Source organism: Mustela putorius, unplaced genomic scaffold (genome assembly GCF_011764305.1).
Source record: "Mustela putorius furo isolate JIRA1106 unplaced genomic scaffold, ASM1176430v1.1 tig00000174_pilon_pilon_pilon, whole genome shotgun sequence".
Classification (NCBI taxonomy): Eukaryota; Metazoa; Chordata; class Mammalia; order Carnivora; family Mustelidae; genus Mustela; species Mustela putorius.
In genome coordinates, this window is record NW_025421304.1 from 43744743 (window position 1) to 43751834 (window position 7092).

Here is a 7092-nt window from a genome sequence, read left to right on the forward strand (position 1 = left end):
GGCGTCCGCGTGCGGGGACACGGTCGACGGGGCGCTCCTGCGGGGGCGTAGCCAAAGGGAGGGGCCGGTAGGGGTGTGGCCGCAGGCGTGGCCGAAGGGAGGGGCACTCGGGCCCAGGGTCGTGGTCGGAGGCGGGGCGGGCGCAGCGTCCTCGCTGGAGGCGTGGCCGGCGGGGCCGTCGGGGCGCTCGGGAGCTGGCGGCGTCGGGAAGGCGCTGCTGCGGGGGAGCCGCGGCCGCCGGGAGCTGGAACGTGGCCGCCGCGGTGCGCGGCGCGGGCCCGGCCGGGGTCTTCCTCCGCAGGCCGGAGGTGAGCGGCGCGGGGCCGCGGACGGCGTTCGCGGGACGCCGGGGCCCGGGGGCGCGTTGGGCTCCGCGGGCGGACCGGGCCGAGCGCTCCTCGCGGCGGGGTGTGCCCCGGACCCCGGGCCCGCGGGTGGCGGCGTCCGGCCCGTCTCGGAGCGCGTGGCCGGCGGGGCCTGGCCGGGACGCGGGGTTTCGGCTCCATCTCGTTGTTGCGGGGGCGCCCGGCGGGCGTCGGGCCTCGCTGTCCGCCGGGGACCCTCGCGCGGTCGCCTCCGGGGCTGGCGGTGGAGCCCGCGGTGTCCGGCCCGCGGTGTCCGGCCCGCGGGCTGTGCTCGGGCCGCACGCGCTCCGGCGACACCCCGTGGCGAGGGGCCGGCGGGGCGCGGGGTCCCCGCGGAGCACAGAGCCGGCCGCGGGTCCATCGGGGCCGGAGCCGCGGCCGGGACTGGACGTGCCCGGAGCGCCGCGGGCCGCCGCGGGTCGTCGGGGTTTGCGGGACTCGCGCGCATCGGGTCGCGACGAGCGCGGAGACTCTTCTCCGGCCTCCGCGCTGCAGCCGGGCCGGGGGGACGGACGCCGCGGAAGGCCGAAGCGGGCCGCCCCGGCTCGGGCCGGTGTCAGACGGACCTTTGTGTTACTCCGCGGCCGCGACTCGGCCTCGCGTCCCCCCAGGTCATCCTGTCACTGTCTTTCCTAATCCCGGAATGAAGGGATCTTGAACGTTTCCCTTCCTGCCAGTCAGGCGGTTTCTGTGGGTCGAACCGCCCCGTCCTCCTCGGATAGACGCCGGTGATCGTGGTGTCCGAGTTTGTCAGAATGATTTATTTGTTTCTTTACCGGGCAGACCCGCCGAGCAGGGAGCCGGACGCAGGACCTGATGCCGGAGCCTGGGACGGCGACCCCAGCGAAGACAGAGGCTTTCACCCACTGAGCCCCCAGGTGCCCCCGGTTATTTTAATATGCTGCTGGACTCTATTCCCGAGCATTTTCTTGAGAATGTTTGCACCTGTATTCTTAAGGACTGGTTTATCGTGTTTCCCCTGGTGATGTCTTTGTCTGACTTTGTTGTCGGGGTTATGGTGACCTCGGAGCGAGTCCTAGGGTGTCCCTTCCTGTTCTTTGGGAGAGGTTGGGGTGGACTGGGGCTAATTCTTTAACCTTTGGTAGGGGTTACCCACAAAGCCATCTGGTCCTGGGCCTTCCTTCCGTGGGATGTTGTTGATTACTCATTTAGTCTCTTATTAGGGGGCATGTTTGGATTTTCTGTTGCTTCTTGGGTCAGTTTCAGTAATGTGTGTGTTTCTAGGAATGTGTCCATTTCCCAGGATTTCTAATATAGTTGCATTTAATTTTTCATTGTATTTTCTTATCTTTCTGTATTTCTGTAGAATCCAGTAATGTTTTCTTATTCACTTCCAAATTTGTTTCTTTAAAGATTTTATTTATTTATTTGACAGACAGAGATCACAAGCAGGCAGAGAGGCAGGCAGAGAGAGAGGAGGAAGCAGGCTCCCTGCTGAGCACAGAGCCCGATGCGGGGCTCGATCCCAGGACCCTGAGACCACGACCTGAGCCGAAGGCAGAGGCTTAACCCATTGAGCCACCCAGGTGCCCCTCACTTTCAATTTTAGTAATTTGAGTCTTGTTTTTTCTCAGTCTATATAAAGAATTGTGCAACCAACTTGTTTTGTTCTCTTTCTATATTTCATTTTATTTCCAGTGTTAAACTTAAAATTGAAACGAACAGTTACTTTATCAGCAAAATGGGATAAAGGCAAATCCGGGAACAAAGCGGCGGCGGCCTTTCCACGGAGGAAAGGAGGGGTTGGGGGCTGTTGAGGACTCCGAGTCCGCTGGAGTCCCCGGGAGCGGGAAGTGTAGGGGCCCCTCGTTGGCTGAGCTGTTGCGGAGAAGGGGGCGGCCTCCTCTCCTCTGTTGGGTAGAGCCGTGGCCACGTGCGAGGACGCGGCTCCTCCGGGCTGGGGGACCTGTGCCGCCCCTCACGGATGCCCACGGCTCTTCGCACCTCCTGGCTTTGGGTTTAGTTTGCTCTTTTTTTCTTGTTCCTGAAGGTGGGAAGCTAGGTTTCGGGTCTCCTCCATGCAGTAAGCGTTTTTAGTTCTGAACTTCACCCACAATGCCTCTGTTGCGTCCTCTAACTGTTTTCTGGTCTTTGAGTATTTTTACAACATCCTTTGTGACTCGTTTGTTGGCTCCGAGGTTGTTTCCGAGCGCGGTCTTCAGCCCGCACGGTGGGATTTGCCGGCGTTCCGGCTCTCGAGCTCCCTTCCACTGCAGGTGGAGACGACCTGCGCCATCGCGGCCTTTCTACGCGTCCGGGCCCTGCTGGTCCATGGGACCGGGGTCTGTCCGTGTGCCGGGGGTCTGTCCGTGGGACCGGGGGTCTGTCCGTGGGACCGGGGGTCTGTCCGTGGGACCGGGGGTCTGTCCGTGTGTCCGGGGGTCTGTCCGTGGGACCGGGGGTCTGTCCGTGTGTCCGGGGGTCTGTCCGTGGGACCGGGGGTCTGTCCGTGGGACTGGGGGTCTGTCCGTGAGAAGGTTCCACGTGCACTTGAGAAGGTGCTGGTTTGGCCGGTGTCGGGGGCGCGTCCAGCACACCAGTGCTCGCCGTGCTTCGCACGTTGGCGTCTGGTTGCTCGGTCCGTGTGGAAATGGGAAACCCCGTGCAGCCCTTGTCGTGGGGCTGTCTGTGTCTCTCTTCCGTTCTGCTGGGTTTGGGGCCAGCTGTTCTGGGGGTTCTGCTGTTCAGTGTTTATGTGGCTGTAATTGTTGCATTTCCTTGACAGACTGGACTTCCAAGATTAATATAAATGTCTCCCTCAGATTCTTGTGACCATTTTTAAATTACATTCTGTTTTGTCCGATGCTTGTAAGACACCCCGTTCTCTTCTGGATCGGCTTCTACCGCTCCCTGTTCTCCGTCTTCCATGTCCGCTGCCGTTGCTCAGCTCCTCCAGTACCGTCTTTGTATTCCGTTGATTGTTAGAATGTACCATCTCGGGGCGCCTGGGGGGCTCCGCCAGTGGCGTGTCTGCCCTCAGCCCGAGCCCCTCCTGAGATGGAGGGAGCCTGCTCCTCCCTCCGCCTCTGCCCCTCCCCCGTGCTCGTGCGAGCTCTCGCTGTCCCCCAAATAAATAAATAAAACATACTGTCTTAGTTCCCTTTTTCTTTCTCTTTTATTTATTTATTTATTTAAAAGATTTTATTTATTTATTTGACAGACGGAGATCACAAGTAGGCAGAGAGAGAGGAGGAAGCAGGCTCCCCGCTGAGCAGAGAGCCCGATGCGGGGCTCAATCCCAGGACCCTGAGATCATGACCTGAGCCGAAGGCAGAGGCTTTAACCCAGTGAGCCACCCAGGAGCCCCTTTCTTTCTCTTTCTGTAAGTTCTTAGTTGTTGGTCAGTGGCTACCTCGGGGCTTGCAGTCGGGCTGCACTTAGAACACACCGGCATGAACAACACCCATTGTTTCCCGAAGCATCCGAACACTCACCCCACGCGCGTCCGTGTCCCCTTGCGTTGTTATGGTACAGTTTATGTCTGCATCTTCGGGACCACCGGACATACATGGGCAATGATTTTGTGCATTTGCCTATTAAGTACTACAGGAAAACAGGGGTTGAAACCACACAGAACGGGGCACCTGGCTGGCTCAGTCCGTTGAGTGTCTGACTCTTCTTTTTTTTTTTTTTTTTAAAGATTTTATTTATTTATTTGACAGAGACACAGTGAGAGAGGGCACCCAAGCAGGGGAATGTGAGAGGGAGAAGCAGGCTCCCTGCTGAGGAGAGAGCCCGCTGCGGGGCTCAGTCCCAGGACCTTCAGTCCCTTTGACCCTGAGCCGAAGGCAGACACTTAACGCCTGAGCCCCCCAGGCGCTCAGCGTGTCTGACTCTTGATTTTGGCTCAGGTCACGATCTCAGGGTTGTGGGATGGAGCCCTGCATCGGGCAGGGAAGCCTTCTTGGGATCATGTCTCTCTCTGTCTCTGAAAAATTAATAAACAACTAGTCATTTCCCTTTGTGAATAAGATGTATTTCCTGTCTCTTGCTTTTTTATAGTTTTTTTTTAGATTTTTATTTCTTTTACTTGGCCGAAAGAGTGAGTGAGAGAGAGACCACAAGCAGGGGGAGGCGCAGAGGGGGAAGCAGGCTCCCCACTGAGCAGGAGCCCAATGTGGGGCTCGATCATGACCCGAGCCGAAGGTGGACATTTCACCAACTGAGCCCCTGGGCGCCCCTGTTTTACAATTTGTTGAGAAGTAGCAGTTTTGAGTATTATGCTGTGTTAACTCTGGAAATCATATTTACTCATTTTTGAAGGATTGCTCAATATTTTTTTTTGAGAGACTGACAGCACGTGCAGGGGAAGGAGGGGCCGGGAGGGAGGAATATTAGGCAGGTCCGTGCTCCGTGTGGAGCCTGACCCAGGGCTCCGTCTCGTGACCCCGAGATCCTGACCTGAGTCCCATCAAGGGTCAGACCTGGACCTGACTGAGCCCCGCGGGAGCCCCAGTGGGCCCCTAATCTTGAATGAAGGCTGGGTTCACGCATCTGTGACCGCCAAGCGATTTCCGCCAAGGGTATGTTCCTGGTTTTTTGGTTTTTGTTTTAGTTGTAAGATTTTATTTGTTATTTGTCGGAGAGAGCGCGCGCACAGCAGGGGGAGCCGCAGAGGGGGAAGCAGGCTCCCCGCTGAGCAGAGAGCCGGTGCGGCTCGACCCGGGCTCCCAGGATCGTGACCAGAGCCGAAGGTGGACGCTTCACCGACCGAGCCCCCCGGGCGCCCGGATATAGTCCTTGTTTTGTGCAGCGGCTCCCGTGTCTGCGACTCTGCGGTCAGCCTGACGGGGACCCCCTCGCACGTACCCACCCCCCGCCTCGGCCCAGCGTGTGCAGCGGGAACGCGGCCCCGACAGAAGACGGACAGTAGCTCCTCCGTCTCCAGAGAGCCCCCTCAGCCCGTGGAGGTTGAACTGTGGCCACGGTCCTTTTTCTGGCCCTTATGTGACCGCAAGCGGCGGGGAGCCGTCAGACACAGGACCCGTGCCTGGGCTCAGGGTCCTCGCCGCACCCCGTTCTCTCGCAAGCCCCGCGGGACGAGGGCACCGCCCGGAGCGGGGGACGCGGCAGGTGCTGTCGCGCGGGTGGGGGGGGCGGACGGGGACCTCATCTGTGCCGAGTGCGCGTCTTGACCGCGGTCCTGAGCAGCTACTCTGGGCGGCTTCCCGGCTCGGGGTTAGCTGGGAGCTGGGGAGGGGCTCCTGGCACTGCCCGCGAGGTCTCCGCAGTGCCCTCCGTCCCCTGGTGCCACAGTCCGGTCGCTTGTTTCTGCGCCGAGTGTTCCTGTTGGTGACAGGTGGTCACGGGGAGCCCGGCCTTCCGGAGCGGACTCTGTTCGGGTTGGCTTCGCCGATCATTGCCTTGTGGGGGTGCTGGGCTCCGGGGCTTTTCTCCAGCGTATTTGTGACGTCGCATTGGTGTCGCTTGCAGAAGCTCGTTCCCAGGCACTCGGACCGGGTGGCGCTCCCACCGCAGGCGCCCCGGACCCGCGGCCCGCATGCTCGTCCGTTCTCGGCCGCAGACTCTCCGGCCCGCCGGGCAGGAGGAAGGGGCGGGCGGGGGCGGCTTCCCGTCCCGTGTGCTCCTGCGGGGCCGCCGCCGTGGGGTGCGCTGGGTGCGTCCGTGTCCGTGTCCCATCCAGTGGCGCCGAGAGACGCAGACCCGCACGCTTCGTTCCAGGAACGCGGCCGCCGCGCCGGGCGGGCCGCGTGGGTCCGTCAAGTGCCCGGCGGCCGCGGTGAGGATGGGGCCCTTCGTCCTGCCCCAGGGACTGAACCATTAAGTCGGATGTCAGCTGTAGGTTTTCATGGGTGCTGTTTTTTGGGGGGGGGGGAGGCAGGCTCCCCACTGAGCAGGGAGCCCGACGTGGGACATGATCCACGACCCTGAGGTCATGACCGAGCCGAAGGCAGACGCCCAGCCCACTGAGCCCCCCAGACGCCCCTACGCTGCTGAATGTTTGGTGTGAAAGTTCTTACTGAAAACTCTTCGTTACTGTTTTATTATCCAGAAAATCCTCCGTGACGTCACGGCTCGTATTCCTGGTGCTGGGTGTTCGTGCCCTCAACCTTTGTAAAAAAACTGCCTCAGTCAGTGAAGCGTCTGCTTTTGGCTTGGGTTGTGATCTCAGGGTCCTGGGGTCGAGCCCCGCGTCGGGCTCCCTGCTCAGCGGGGAGCCGGCTTCTCCCTCCGTCTCGCTGCGGCTCCCCCTGCCCGTGCGCTATGGTGATGTCTCTCTCTCTCTCTCTGGCAAATAAATAAAATCTTAAAAAAAAAAAAAAAGCGTTGAGTTGTCTGGCTAGAGATTTCTCAGGTTTTTTTGTTTTGTTTGTGGTGAGATGTATCCGTTTTATCACCCTCGTCAAAGGCCAGGCTTTGGGGCTCCCGTCTGACCGCTTCCTTGACCCAAGGCCTTTGAAGGAGGGTATAGTCTAGTTCCCAAATACCCGGAGATTTTAAAAGATCTTTCAGTTCCTGGTTGTAATTCAGTTCCATTGCAGATTAGGACGGATCTCGTGGGACGCGCATCTTCTGAGCTGGTGGAGATGTGCGTCCTGTGCCGTGGCCAGTGCCCGCCGCGCGTCGGCAGCATCCGTCGTGGGGGCCGCTCTGCTGTCAGTGAGGCCGGTTTGGTGGACGGTGTTGTTCGAACTTACGAAGTCCTTGCCGATTTTCTACCCACTTACTCTGTTGATGAGAGACG

At 59.9% G+C, this 7092-nt stretch overlaps 1 long non-coding RNA gene across 1 annotated transcript; it reads left to right on the forward strand.

The window, feature by feature from the left end:
- Positions 1–68: 68 nt before the first annotated feature.
- On the forward strand, positions 69–1808 carry LOC123391010. The gene is made up of 3 exons (XR_006605652.1): positions 69–308; positions 1149–1243; positions 1762–1808. It is a non-coding gene; the product is annotated as an uncharacterized LOC123391010 (long non-coding RNA).
- Positions 1809–7092: the final 5284 nt, after the last annotated feature.